This window comes from Elephas maximus, chromosome 1 (assembly GCF_024166365.1).
Source record: "Elephas maximus indicus isolate mEleMax1 chromosome 1, mEleMax1 primary haplotype, whole genome shotgun sequence".
NCBI classification, from domain to species: Eukaryota; Metazoa; Chordata; class Mammalia; order Proboscidea; family Elephantidae; genus Elephas; species Elephas maximus.
Window position 1 is genome coordinate 58477935 of NC_064819.1, and position 15526 is coordinate 58493460.

General features: G+C 41.8%; 1 protein-coding gene across 8 annotated transcripts in view; it reads left to right on the forward strand.

Annotated features, from left to right (window-relative positions):
* Positions 1-15526, forward strand: part of RNF182 (ring finger protein 182) — a 195462-nt gene that overhangs the window by 104321 nt on the left and 75615 nt on the right. The window contains exon 6 of one of the 8 annotated variants that reach the window (XR_007517370.1): positions 5368-6432. The exons of the other annotated variants lie outside the window; for them this stretch is intronic. The gene's annotated coding sequence lies outside the window, so the exon portion shown is untranslated. Of the gene's footprint in view, positions 1-5367; positions 6433-15526 lie in introns of those variants that run through there. 8 annotated transcript variants of the gene reach the window in all.

Consider the following 15526-nt stretch of genomic DNA (forward strand, 5'->3'; position numbering starts at 1 on the left):
GTGACTCCCTGGATTTGCCCTTTTCTCTAGATTTCAGGGTTGTGGCGTGCCCTACATTCTCAGTTCTCTGATGGATCTGAGAAAAGTCATTGACTTTCAGTTTTTTTCCTGTTATCAAGACAAGAGTGACACTTTCCGTACTCTTTATATGTCAGAGCTAAAGCTAGAATTCAATAAATACTTTTATTGGAAAAAATATTTTGTTCCTTTTTTTTGGACAATATGTCTTGATCCTCCAATAATAAAATAAGAGAAAATTTGATATTTTACACTTCCTTCTCTCTCTCTTTCTCCTACAATCCCTTGTCATCCTTTAGCTTCTTCTAACTAACATATTGACATTGTCAAGGAATATAATATCTACCTTCTGCTTTATTAATATTATAAAATTTCTGGGATTTCAGAAGTGCCTACATGTGAATCTTCTGTTATAAGTGAGAGAATACTGTAAATACCGATTTGGATTCTGATTTTCCACTTAACATTGTATCACATAAATCCTAGTTTCAACAACATTAAGTTTTTTTTAGACATAGCATTGTTGTTGCTGTTAGGTGCTGTTTAGTTGGTTCTGACTCATAGTGACCCTGCGTACTACAGAACGAAACACTGCCCGGTCCTGAGCCATGCTCACAGTTGTTATGCTGGAACCCATTGTTGCAGGCACTGTGTCAGTCCATCTCGTTGAAGGTCTTCTTTTTCACTAACTTACTTTATCAAGCAGGGTGTCCTTCTCCAGGGCCTGATCTTTCCCGAGAACATGTCCAAAGTATGTAAGACACAGTCTCACAATCCTTCTTTCTAAGGAGCATTCTGGTTGTACTTCCTCCAAGATAGATTTGTTTGTCCTTTTGGCAGTCCGTGGTATCTTTGATATTCTTCGCAAATACCACAATTAAAAGGCGTCAGTTCTTTTTCAGTCTTCCTTATTCATTGTCCAGCTTTTGTATGTGTATGATGTGATTGAAAATACCGTGGCTTGGGTCAGGCGCTCCTTAGTCTTCAAGGTGACATCTTTGCTTTTCAACACTTAAAGAAGCCTTTTTTAACAGGTTTGTCCAATGCCATGTGTCTTTTGATTTCTTGACTGCTGCTTTCATGGGTGTTGATTGTGGATCCAAGTGAAGTGAAATCCTTGACAACATCAGTCTTTTCGCCGTTTATCATGGTGTTGCTCATCGGTCCAGTTGTGAGGATTTTCGTTTTCTTTATGTTGAGGCGTAGTCTGTACTGACGGCTTTGGTCTTTGATCTTCGTTAGTAAGTGCTTCAAGTCCTCTTCACTTTCAGCAAGCAAGGTTCTGTCATCTGCATAACGCAGATTCTTAATGAGCCTTCCTCCAATCCTGATACCCCATTCTTGTTCATATAGTCCAGCTTCTTGGATTATTTGCTCAGCATACAGATTGAATACGTATGCCGAAAGGATATAACCCTGACGCGCACCTTTCCTGACTTTAAACCATGCAGTATCTCCTTGTTCTGTCTGAACAGCTGCCTCTTGATCTATGTATAGCTTCCACATGAGCACAATTAAGTGTTCTGGAGTTTCCATTCTTCGCAGTGTTATCCATAATTTGTTACGGTCCACACAATTGAATGCCTTTGCAGAGTCTGTAAAACGTAGGTAAACATCTTTCTGGTGTTCTCTGCTTTTAGCCAGGATCCATTTGAGGTCAGTAATGGTATCCCTGGTTCCACATCCACTTCTGAATCCGGCCTGAATATCTGGCAGCTCCCTGTCGATATACTGCTGCAGTGGCTTTTGAATGATTTTCAGCAAAATTTTACTTGCATGTGATATTAATGATATTGTTTGACAATTTCCACATTCGGTTGGATCACCTTTCTGGGGAATAGGCATAAATATGGATCTCTTCCAGTCAGTTGACCAGGAAGCTGTCTTCCATATTTCTTGGCATAGACAAGTGAGCACCTCCAAGGCTGCATCCATTTGTTGAAACATCTCAACTGATATTCCATCAATCCCTGGAGCCTTGTTTTTCGCCAGTGACTTCCGTGCAGCTTGGACTTCTTCCTTCAGTACCATCGGTTCCTGATCATATGCCACCTCTTGAAATAGATTATAGTATTAAAAGCTGCAAAATAACATTCAAACACTTCCTATTATTGACAAAATCAAGTTTGAACTCTTAAACCTAGTACTCGAAGTCCCCCACATTCTTACTTCAACTTAATTTTCAGCCTTCTTTTCAAGTAATAATGATGCTATCATTTATTGAGCACCTACTGTTTACAAGTGGAGAACATAATAACACTGCAAAGTAAGCATCATTATCTCCATTTTATAGATATGAACACTAGTTGCAATACCATCCATCCTTTAATGCCTACATCAAACACCCTTCTGTGCCCAGATCGTTTCCTCACCATTCCAACTGGGTATGACCTCTCTTTTCACAGAATTCCCACATATATTGTCTCCACAAGTAATTAGTTTTAAAATGTTCATGGTCTTGTATTATAAGTTACCTTTTCAAACCTATATTTTTTCTGCTAAACTGTATTACACATATCTTGTGAATAGAGACTGTGTCTTATGCATTGTTTTCTGTCCCGCATACTACGGTGGAGACTCAATAAATGTTTGAGGCACAAAATGTGGTCTGGTCGGTAAAATCACCTGTTAGGTTACACTCTTATATTGCTTTTTTTCTTGGATCTTTAGACTCCTCATCTCCCCTCTTCTGATACACATAAAAGGAAAAATTGAGAAAATAAGATTGAAATTGATGCATATATAAAATTATTTTTTGTATTGCATAATATGCAGAATGAGGTCACAGTAAAAAAAACCCAAGTGCCGTCAAGTCGATTCCAACTCATAGTGACCCTATACAACAGAGTAGAACTGCCCCATAGAGTTTCCAAGGAGCGCCTGGCAGATTCGAACTGCTGACCGTTTGGTTAGCAGCCGTAGCGCTTAACCACTGGACCACCAGGGTTTTCAAGGTCACAGTAAGTCTTGAAAATAGAGTCTGATCTTTTGAAGTCAAGGGAAGTCTAGTTCATGAATTCATGAATAATGTAGTTTAAAAGACTGACTTTGTGTTATGTCATCTTCCCTTGTCGCTGGAAAAAACCACAGAAAGGAAGCATTTTCCATTCATCACTTTGATGGTATTATTTGACACATTGAGATGATGATACCAGTTGAGAAGAAATATTGAGAATCCAACAGGCCGAAGGGCTCTACTTTTGGTGTAAACACGCAATTGTAGCCTCCAGAATTCCAAGCACATGATGAGTCGAGAGCCACGGGCCTATAGGCCATTTCAGAGTGTAGTCAGTGGGATAGATGAGAAGAGAAGGTGGATTAGGGCCTGGGACAGGGGATGGTGTGAAGATGGGCAGCCCACCCCCAGGGCAGAGGAATCTGCTTGGTGTACATTTCTGGTAAGATCGTACAGGAGAATAACTAATTTTCACTTCTGTAATACATGTCAGAATTTTAGTCTTCTAAGGAGAAAAACCACGTATCACTGCTATATATAAGATAGTGTGCTGGCTAATTTATAATTAATACATTGTTCTTATATAATTCTTCTAGCAGTCTAACAGAATAGGTGTTATTATCCGCATTGTACTGGTAGAAAAATTGGTAGCACAATTGCCAGAGATTCCAAAGCTAATTAGTGGCAGGACTGAGGTTTTTACCCATAGCTAGCAAATTCTAAAACCTGAGTCCAAACCTGCCATTTCTCATAAAAAGCAGTGGTTTTCCACCTGGGCTGCACACTGGCATCACCTGGGAAGCTTTAAACAGTCTTACCACCCATGCCGCATCCCATAATTAAATCCGAGTCTTCAGGGTTGGGACCCAGACACTGGTGTTTTTTATCCACCCAAACCTGCCATTGATTCCAATATGGACCCAAATTTCGGAACCACTGTCTTAAGAGATAGCAGCTAACAAAAACAACATCCATGCTCTGAGGACATAAAGATATTTGCCTGTACGTTTTTAAAAAAAATTTTCATAGTTTTCACATCTGGAGTTAATTTTTCTATTAGTTAGGAGAGGCTAGATTATACCAAAGAAACAAACAATCCCCAAATCTTAGAAGTTTAATCCCAAGTTTATGTCTCTCTTTTGCTTCATCCCATTGTGGGATGCAACCACAGGAGTGTGTGGTCACCGTAGTTACAGGGACCCTGGTCGATGGAGGCGTATCTAGCCACCAACATCCAGGCTCCCTGTAGCAAGGAAGGGTGTGTAGCAAGTAAACATTGCTGCGTAAAGCCTCTGCTTGAAGGTGACACACATCTTTTCTGAGTACGTTTCAGTGGCCAATTGAAGTTACACGACCACACCAAATTTCTGAGGGGACAGGGAAGTACAACCCCATCCCGCACCCAGAAGAAGTAGAGAACAAGAATATTTGGTGAGCCAGCACAAATGACTACTCCAAATTGTGCAGTCCACCACTTGTCTGTGAGTTTTCCCCACCATGATGACTTGCATGTTGCTATGATGCCGGAAGCTATGTCACCGGTATTTGAGATACCCGTGATGGACAGGTTCTGGCAGTGCTTTCAGACTAAGACAGACTAGGAAGAAAGGCCTGGCGATCTACTTCTGCAAATCAGCCAATGAAAACCCGATGGATCACAACAGAATGTTGTCAGATACAGTGCTGGAAAATGAGCCCTTAGGTTGGAAGGCACTCAAAATACACCGGGGGACACAACAGTCACAACGATGGACTGAAATACGCCAAGAATCATGAAGACGCTGCAGGACCAGGCAACGTTTCTGTTATACATAAGGTCGCCATGAGCCAGAGCTGACTTGATGGCAACTAACAACAATTTTGAAGCAGGAAAATAACTCTTCATTTGAATAATCAGTTGTCTCAACACCATTTTTAAAGTAGTCCATACTTGTTATTTTGTAATCCCACCCCTGTTACCAATCAAGTTTTCCCATAGGTGCGAGTTTGTTTCTGGGTTTTTATCCTGCGCCATTGTTCTCCTTGTTCAGTTCTGTAATGATACCCCATTGTTTTAATTACAGTAGCCTTTCACAGCTATTAATCTGCTATCTTGTGGGCAAGACCCCTAACCTTGGTGTTCACCTCTGTAATTGTCTCAGATAGTCCTGATCCTTTGCTTTTCCTATAAATTTCTAAATTAGTTTTATAACTCCCTTTTAGGATTTTGCCTAGTGATACACAGTAAGCAACAAACAACAACACAAGACCAGAACATGAACCTAGGTCACTCAGATTCCCACATGGAAAAGAAATACAAATGTCAGCTTCTGAACTGATTCCAGCAAGTGAGAGAGCAGAGTATTTGTCTTGCTATCTCCTCAGGTTCCTTCAACACATTTTTATTTTTGCAGCTTCTGAAGAAGAAATTGAAGTTGTCGATGATTTAATTCTACTTGGGTCAATAATCACGGTCCATGGAAGCAATAGTCAAGAAATCAAAGGATGTATTGCATTGGGCAAATCTGCTGCAAAAGACATTTTTAAAGTTTTAAAAAGCAAATGTACCACTTTGATGACTAAAGTGCACCTTACCTAAGCCATGGTCTTTTCAGTTGCCTCCCATGCACACAAAAGCTCTACAATGAAAAAGGAAGACAAAAGAAGAATTGATGTATTAGAACTGTGGCGTTGGTAAAGAATACTGAATATACTGCAGGCTACCAGAATAAACAAGTTGATCTTAGAACAAATACAGCCAGAATACTCCTTACAAGCAAAGCTGGCCAGACTTTGCCTCACTTACTTTGGACGTGTCATCAGGAAAGACCAATTGCTAAAAAACGACATTATGTTTGGTAAGGTAAAGGGTCAGCAAAAACGAGGGAAATACTCAATGAGATGGATTGACACAATAGCTTTAACAATGGGCACAAACATACCAGTGAACATGAAGATGATGCAGGATGGGGCAGCATTTTGTTCCGTTGTGCATGGGTCACTTGATGGAGATTAACAACAACGATACAACAGTTCCTAGCACAGGGCTTGCCCATAGTAAGCACCACTCAGTATACATTTGTTGAATATAACTGGATGTGAATGCGTGAGACGAGCAACCTAGATGCGCCCAGTAGAAAGGGGCCTTGGATCATAATAGCACTACCCACCTGCTGCCATTAAGTCCATTCTGACTCATAGTAACCCCATAGGATTTCCAAGGCTATAAATCTCTACAGAAGGTAATAGCGAGTAGTGGTTGAAAATACAGAATCTGCTTCCTACAGTAAGATGGCTTGGTGTCATCACTAAGTTGTGGAGGGAGGCCACGTCATGGAGTACCGACAGACTCATCAGTGTCCAGAGCCAGGCACTTTGGAAATATGCTCTGTTTGGCTCCTTTTCCTAAAACATTGATGTCTGATTATGTCTCGTTTGTCTCCAAGCACCTCATTGATGCTGGCTCATAAGAATTAATCAGCTCCTTTTTTTTTTTTTTATCTCTTTAGTTGTTCCTCCCTGGGGGAAATGGTCAGTGGATACATGACATATGTTTATTGAATGGGAATGAAGAGAGAGAGCAGCGAGCTAGTTCTCAGTCCATTGTGAAGTATGGTTAGCTGTGAAAAAAGCAGCTTAATGGAGCATGTGAAAGATGTTTCTCACATCCACTTGACTACTCCAATGGGATTTCCCGTTACCGCGGTGTTACTAGATGACTCACACCTCTGTTTCCTTCGCTGCCCTTTTGTAGCAGGAAAGGAAGATGGTGTGCTTCTGGCTCACGAATTGTGCTGCTTATGACTCAGTCAGCTGGCCTGTGCATAGATTTGTTCTTCCTGGGCGCTGTGTCTGGCAGAGTCTCTGCGAGCCTCAGAGGAGAGTGGGAAGTGCACTCGCACATTTTGGTTTGAATTAGTGAGGCCACAACTCAGAGGCCGTCTGTTTCCATGCAAGTACCTACTACTGCCTAGGAGCCCTGGTAACACAGTGGTTAAGTGCTCGGCTGCTAACTGAAAGGTCTGCAGTTCAAACCCACCAGCTGATCTGTGGGAGAAAGATGGAACAGTCTGTTTCCTTAAAGGTTTACAGCCTTGGAAACCCTACTGGGCACTTCTCCTCTGTCTTATAATCTCATTGAGTCAGAATCGACTTGATAGCAACTTTTTTTTTTTGACGGGGTGGGGCTTACCTAATACAGCTTAGGAATCCCTGGGTGGTATAAGTGGTTAATGCCCTCAGCTGCTGCTCCAAAGGTTATTCTTCTTACAATGTTAAAAGGAAAATAATAAGCATATAAATTTGTATATGCAGTACAATTGCAACAGAAAAGGGACTGGAGTGACTTAACGCAGCATGGTAACAGTGGTTATCAACAGATCCTAGAGTTAAAGTGATTTTAATTTTCTTCTTTACACTTGCCAGTGTTCTCCAAATATCCTTTAAATAGTCCGTGTTTCTTTTATTCTTTGTCATTGTTTTGTTAATAAAAGTACAAAGATATATGTTCTTGCTTCTCAAAGGCAGTGGCTGTGTGTCATATACCCTCCTGAGCTTCCTTCTCCACCAGTTGAAGACATTCAGTAAATATAGACTGAATAACTATAGAAAGAAAATGGTTTGGGCTATGGCCCAAATGATGGAGAGTTTCCATTTTTCTCATTTTCTGTGTCCAATTACATTCCCCAATGCATATCATATGCTATATATCTTAAAGAAGTTGTGCTCAGGAGCCCAAGTTTAGCTGAAAATGGGAGTTTAGGTTAAAGGTCAAATGTGATCCCCTAAGTTCCTAGTGGTGAGGGCTAATGAAGCATGCTGCTGTCTTCTAACCTGGCGCTCCTGGGTGGTGCAAATAGTTAACGAGCTCAGCTGCTAACGAAGAGTTTGGAGGTTCTAGTCCACCCAGAGGCACCTGGCCATCTACCTCTGAGCAATGAGCCATTGAAAACCCTAAGGAGCATGTTTCTACTCGGATACCATGGGGTTGCCATGAGTCAGAGTTGACGCAAAGGTAAGAGGTATCTTCTAACTTATCTTGAAAGTAATTTGTATGTTTTGTTGCTGGAAACCACAGCTACTAAACTTTTTTTTCCGAATATTTCTGGGTTGGTTAGTTTTTTTTTTTTTTGTAATAATCAAGGACTGTAGACTCTGATGTGTCCAGGAAGAGAAATACCAGCTAGAGAGTTACCTTAGGGCAGAGACAAGCTAGGAAAAGTGAATAGGAAGAGACGTGAGGAGTAAGTCTAGCTGTCTGACTCACTCGCTGTCTTACTCGATTTGTATCAGGTGTGGGATAACTGGGAAACTTTGGTGGCTAGTGGTTAAGAGCTATGGGTGCTAACCAAAAGTTCAGCCGTTCGAATCCACCAGGTGCTCCTTGGAAACCCTACGGGGCAGCTCTATTCTGTTGGGTCACTATGAATGGGAATCAACTTGACGGCAGCGGGTTTGGGTTTTGTTTTGGTGGGGTAACTGAGGACAAGATCAGAATGCATTTTTTTGGAGGGTCAGCAATAATGAGGGAAACCATCACTGAGATGGATGAACATAATAACTTCAACAATGGGCTCAAGTATATCAAAGATAGTGGAGATGGTCCAGGGTTAGGCAACATTTTGTTCTGTTATAAATAAGGTTGCCACGAATTGGAGTTGACAGCAGTTAACAACAACAGCAACGTTAAGTATCATAGCTGATAATGGAGGGAAAGTAGATAAATTTAGTTAGAGACTATAGTCCATATTGTCAGGTTTTATGAATAAATGTTAAATGTATATTAAATTTTTACATGTCCAAATTCTGGGCTAAGGAGATTGGGCATTGAAAAAGCTAGGAAATTTTGAGAATTTGCAGATCAGTTGGATAAAAGTTAATGAGTTTTATTTTGAACATCATTCATCAACAATGGAGAAAGAAATTAAATGAGCTAAGAGGCATGGAATCAATTTGAGAACGAAGTTCCTTGAGAATCAAGAGAGAAACCTAGAAACTAGGTTTTCTTCTTTTTTACTAGAAAGCACAAATATATTTTTAATCTCGTTAAGAAAAATGATTAAAACAGGTTTTCTCATATTGTTTATTGATGTCTTTGAGTTATTTACAAATATTAAAATGCTTTCTAGTTTGCTCTCTAAGTTTAGGGAATTTAGTAAAGTGTTTTAAATTTAACTTTTTTTGGCTCAAAAATTTTATGCCTATTAAATATAAATCAAGTTCTAATTTATTAGAAATGAAATAAAGCTGTACTTGTAAAACCTAAAAAAAAAAAAAGACTGCTTTTTTTTTTAATTTAAATTCTAGAGTGGAAGCAAAATTAATGTACCTTTTCAACCAACTGCAGATCTCCACAGCAACAGAAATAGGTGGGCCTTCCGGGTATGAATGATGAGGAGCCATTGAGAGCTTTAAGAAAGACACTACTCAGCAGCTATGACATTTCTCAGAAAAACCTGCTGTTCTCGTGCCCAATGACTAAGATAAACTGTTCTCAACATCAGTAAAATGGAAGCTCCTCTTACTGAGATTTTGTTTTATGACTTAAACAGAGGAGCTCTAGGCTACCTCCGAGAAAGAGTGTAGGTGAATAGCCCAGATGTTAGGAAAACTGGTTGTGTGGCCTTGTAACCCTCCCCTGGACCACCTCATCAGAGTCCTTGGGCCCAGAACATTGCCTGATAATGGAGGCTGGGAACTGAGCCCCCGTCTCTCCCAGTTTCTGCTTCTTTATCCAGGGAACTCCTTCCTATTCTGGGTATACAGACTGCCTACTGCTTAAGCATGCATGTCACATGGCCCCTGGCCAACCCCACTTTTATATCTACTCCTGGTGGGGCCAGAACAAGGTCCCTCCTCTTCAGCTTAAGAGGGGAGAGTGCAGACCATCACCCCTGCATTGGCTGCTGCGGGGAGTGACCTGCTGGTCATGGGGTACTGGCACCCACTGTTGAAGCTGAACTTGCTCTGTTTGCATACGTCATTTTTCCTTCCAATGCCTGTGTGTAAACCATATCCTTCTTGGTGACCTTGAACCTTGGCTTAAGAGTTTGGTGCACCCAGCAGGGTCAACAGCAGAGCTCTTCACTGGTAAATTCTCAGGGCAGCACTAAAAGAATCCCTTGTGTGTTTCCACTAGTGATCATGGGCACATAGCCATATTCCCTGCTTTACCTGAAGGTTTACCCTTTTATGCAACCTAAAAATAAGGACCAAGAATGTCTGCTCCTCTGCATTTGAGGGACACATTTGCAGTAAAAGTTGAGTTCTTTTGCATTGCTGCAGTAAGCGCTCATCTGTGGAATTTCCAGGCCTCCTTAATTCAGATAACATCACAGGATTGCACTTTGTCCCAAATAGGAGGCACATTCCCACTGCTGCTCCACAGGGGGATGAACGCAAGCCCAGAAACAGGGGAAGTAATTTGCACCTTTAGAGTTGGGGCTCTTTATGCCTGAAGCTCTGTTCTTGGTTGAGATCTTACTCATAAATACCACTTTTGTATTAAGATAGAAAAATAGATTTTTCTATCTTCAAACTGGCTTGAGCATTTAAAACTGGAGTGGAAGTCAACACTAGCCTCGTGCAGAGTTAGAGAAGAGACACCTCCTGAGTTCACCCCCAGTGTCATCACCCCATTGAACTTGTCCTACTACCAACTTGCCATCAACAGTTCCACACCCAGTTCCACACCCAAGTCTGCTTTCTGTGCTCTTTCAGAAGTGAGGATGTGATGCTTACATCAGAAGCTGAGCTTTAGCCTCACACCTTGTTAATAGTTTTTCCAATTATTTATGCTAGACTATTGTTTCTCTTAAACTACAAAGAGATTTACTGATTTGTTTCTTTGAGGTTCTTGTATCACATTTTTCCTGTGCCTAAGCCATGGAAACCCTGGTGGCATAGTGGTTAAGTGCTACTGCTGGTAACCAAGAGGTCGGCAGTTCAAATCCACCAGGCGCCCCTTGGGAACTCTGTGGGGCATTCTACTCTGTCCTTTAGGGTCCTATGAGTTGGAATTGACTCAACAGCAGTGGGTTTGGTTTTTGGTTTTGGTTTAAGCCATGCCTGGCAGGCAAAATAGGGGCAGCAGGTGCCTTGGGAATGGGCTGTCAGCACATTGTTGAGTGCATGTCTTTACAGTTTGGGGTGCCCTTTCCTTCCCTTCTCTCCCATCCCCTCACCTTCCCGTCTTCCCTTTCTTTCCCTCTTCCCCTCCCCTCCTTTTCCCTCCCCTCCCCTCCCCTCTCTTCCCTTCCCTTCTCTTCTCTTCTCTCCTCATCCCTTCCCTTCCTTCCCTCTGTCCCTACTACCCTCTTTTCCCCCTTTTTTCCAAGGCATAGATGTGTTCTAGAATTCATGATTCTCTTGGGGGCGGGGGGATGAGTCTATAAGTATAGTAATTCTTAACTTGTGTTGTTATTAGCTTAAGTTTCCTAGTGTAAACGTTTCTCTGTGAGGACTCTCCATTTCTTCACATCCCCTACAAGTATGTCTTCGAGCCTGTGGCTGGTAGCTTCTTCACTGAATGCTTTGGTGGTGGCTGGAAAGCCAGAGGGAGGCCTCTTCTGGGTGGCTGCCTTTATCATTTCATTGAAAATAGTACATTGCTAACTACAGTTCTTACTGCTATATGAGAGAGACTAGGCTATTTTGCCCCCATTTCTTTCTCTCTCTTTTTTTAAACCTGACGATTTTCTCCAACCCACCTGAGAATTAATTTTAACTTGATGATCCTTTACATGTTTTGACATTTTAGAAGTCAGAACGTCAGTGCGATTATCCTCCAGCAGAGTTTGATCAGCTATTATCTAGACTTTACCAAAATAGAGATTAATCTTGCCTGTCTGGTTTCTGCTGAAGAAGGGTGGTTCCACCCCACTCCTACCCCAAAAATCACTTGGTGGGCTAAGCTTTGAGTCAACATGGAGATAGGAGACAGGAGAGTATTAGCCAATGAAAATCTTATAGATCACAACTGAATATTGTTCAGTATAGTGCTGGAAGATAAGCCTCTAGGTTGGAAGGCATTCAGAACACACGACAGCCACAACAATGGACTCAAGCATACTAATGATTGTGAGGATGGCACAGGACTGGGCAACATTTTGTTCTGTTGTACTGGGATTGCCATGAATTGAAGCCAATTCAACAGCAACTAACAACAGCAACCATAGCATTAAAAGTAAGACCATTACCTCTCTGCAGTATGGTATCTCATTTAAGTCAATATAGGGAGATAAGCAAAAAACCCAGACCCTTTGCTGTCAAGTGAATTCCAACTCATGACAAACCCATGTGTTACAGAGTAGAACTGCTCCATACAGTTTTCTTGGCTATAATCTTTACGGAAGCAGATGACCAGGCTTTTCTTCCACGGTGTCGCTGTGTGGGTTCGAACTGCCAATCTTTAGGTTAGTAGTCAAGGACAAACGTGGACCAATTTTGAGTTTAACAGCCTCAGCTCTTTTCCTGCATCTGCTGTCAAAGCTACCTTCTTTCTCATTGGCTGCCGCTGAAAGACACAGCCCCAAGCCAGCATCTCCTTGAATTTTCCTCCCACAAAGGCCATCAGCCCCCTAGTGGTTCCTGCTACTATCCTTCCTTTGACACAGCTTTCACCAGGGCTCATGTGAGTTTACTCTGTATGTCATCACAACACAGATGTCATCAGCTGTATTCCCCAAGCCCTCATACTATGCCTGTCTCTGTTGATCTAGTACACAATCTGAAACATGTGGAGACTTCAGAGACACAACTCTCTTCAAACGTAAACACTGCTGTTGACCTTTGCCAAACATTGGCTGCCTGTGAATGTCTTCTAGAAAATAGAGCTCTGTGGGGTGAGGTCCAAAGGCTTCCCCAAATTTAGGGCAGTAAAAGACATCTTATGGGGGTGAGTCCTGCCCAGTACACTGCTCTCTCTTTGCCCAGAAGCCCTTTACTCCGTTTTTTATTTCTTGCTACCCACAATCATTGATAGCTCAGAATCTCCCCATATGCTCATTCACAGCGTTGTACTGTTGACCATGGCCAACAACCTACAGTTGCTGTCAGGTATTAGCACATTTTACAGATCAATCTGGCTCTCAAGGTGACGAGTGTCACAGTAGGAGCACAGTGTTAACAACCAGTATGAGGAATCAGGACTTGTGTGAGGCCAGAACTCAGGGAACTGATGCAAAGCACGTGAAACACCTAGAGGAGCAGAAGTAAATGTCTGTACGGTGCAGCTGCTGCGGAAAACAGTTCATAGTTCCTCAAAAAGCTAAACATAGAATTGCCATGTTACGGTCAAGGTGATTTCGACTCATGGCCACCCCATGTGTGTCAGAGTGGAACTGTGCTCCGTAGGGTTTTCGTTGGCTGATTTTTTAGACGTAAATCTCTAAGCCTTTGTTCCGAGGCATCTCCGGGTGGACCCCATCAGCCAGCCTTTCAGTTAGCAGTCAAATGTGTTAACCATTTGCCACTCAGGGACCCCAGAATTTACCACTCAGGTGACATAGCAATTCCACTTCTAGGCGTATACCCAAAAGACTTGAAAGCAGGAATGCAAACAGGCTTGTACACCAATGTTTATGGCTGCAGTATTCACAATAGCCAAAAAGTAGAAACAGCCTAAGTGGTACGTCAACAGATTTGTGGATAAACAAAATGTGGTATATCGTACAGTGAAATATTATTCACCCATAAAAAGCAATGAAGTTCTGGTACATGCTACCACATGGTTGAACCTGGAAGACATTATGCTAAGTGAAATAAGCCAGATGCAAAAGGACAAAAATTGTATGATTCCACTTATATGAAATATCTAGAATAGGTGAATGAATGCATAGAGACAGAATGTACAGTACAGGTTACCAGGGATTGGGGAGAGGGAGGAATGGGGAGTTATTGCTTAATGGGTACAGAGTTTCTTTTGGGATGGTGAAAAAGATCTGAAAGTAGGTAGTGATAATGGTTACATAGCAATGTGAATGTACTTACCACCACTGAATTGTACACTTAAAACGGTTAAAATGGTAAATTTCATGTTATATACACTTTAACACATCAACAACAAAAAAATTAAAAGTTAAAGTAAATGTCTAGAAAGGTGGTTGGTTATAGGCAGGAAATACTATAGGTGTGTGCGTGTGCGTGTTGTACTTTTTTCTTTCATATTCCCAAGGAATAATGAGCTCACTAAATGAAAAAAATCTATTATGCAAATAGTTCAAATTAATAAATACTTGTTGATTCAAATTAGCAAAAATAAATTCTTACCTGTGTATAGAGCTTTACAGAGTACAGAACACCCCGACATCCCTGAAAACCAAATGAGTAGACAAGACTGATACACGTTGATTTTTAACAATGACCTGCTGTTAATCACTTAGCTTTAGAGACTCAGCAGATGCTCTAGGTCATTATTGTTGTTGAATCCCTGTTGCACCAACACTTCTAGAAACTCATTGGGCTTACTTTCAAAGTTCTCAGTTGTCTTATGGTTGTCCACCCTGCATTCCCATCAGTCCTGGGGTCAGTTCAGAATCAAACCCCAGTTGATGTGCCTCTCTTCTGATACAGTTTAGGAGAGCCATCTAAGCACATGCAGGACCCATCCAACTCCCTTTGCTCGTTTGATCAGGCCCTGAGGATGCTACATGGTTTCCAGCTGGTGATGAGGTCCACATCACTGGAGGTGGTTAAGGAGAGGTACTCCACACTTATATAGCTCAATTAAGGGGCAGTTTGAAAGATGGTACTAGAGGACTGTGGTAGAGACTGGCTGGTTATTGTCTTAGTTTCCTAGAGCTGCCATAACAAAAACACCACAAATTGGTGGCTTTGAAGAACAGACATTTATTTTCTAACAGTTTTGGAGGCTAGAAGCCTGAAATCATGGTGTTGGCTCAGGGTAAGTTCCTTCTTTGTCTCTTTCAGCTTCTCGTCTGCGGGCAATCCTTGGTGTTCCTCTGTTTGTAGTTGCAGTTATGTCCATTGTCATGTGGCCTCTATTTCCCTCCTGCGTGTGGCTCCCTTTTTATAAGACGCCACTCAGAAGATGTCACCTTGAAGACTAAGGTGCGCCTGACCCAATTAATGTTGTTTTCATTCGTCTAATATGCGTGTGAAAGCTGGACAATGAATAAAGAAGACCAAAGAAGAATTAATGCCTTTGAATTATGGTGCTGGCGAAGAATGTTGAATATACCATGGACTGCCAGAAGAACGAACAAATCCGTCTTAGAAGAAGTACAGTCAGGCTCCTCCTTAGAAGGAAGGATGGCAAGACTTCCTCTCACATACTTTGGACATGTTATCAGGAGGGATCAGTCCCTGGAGAAGGACGTCACTCTTGGTAGAGGGTAAGCGAAAAAGAGGAAGACACTTGATAAGATGGATTGACGCAGTGGCTGCACCAACGGGCTCAATCATACCAATGGTTGTGAGGATGGCGCAGGACTGGGCAGTGTTTCGTTCTGTTGTACGTGGGGTTGCTATGAGTCGGAGCCGACTAGACAGCACCTAACAACAACAACAACAACAACAGAAGCTGAAATAGACAAGAAAGGACCCCCCCCCAGA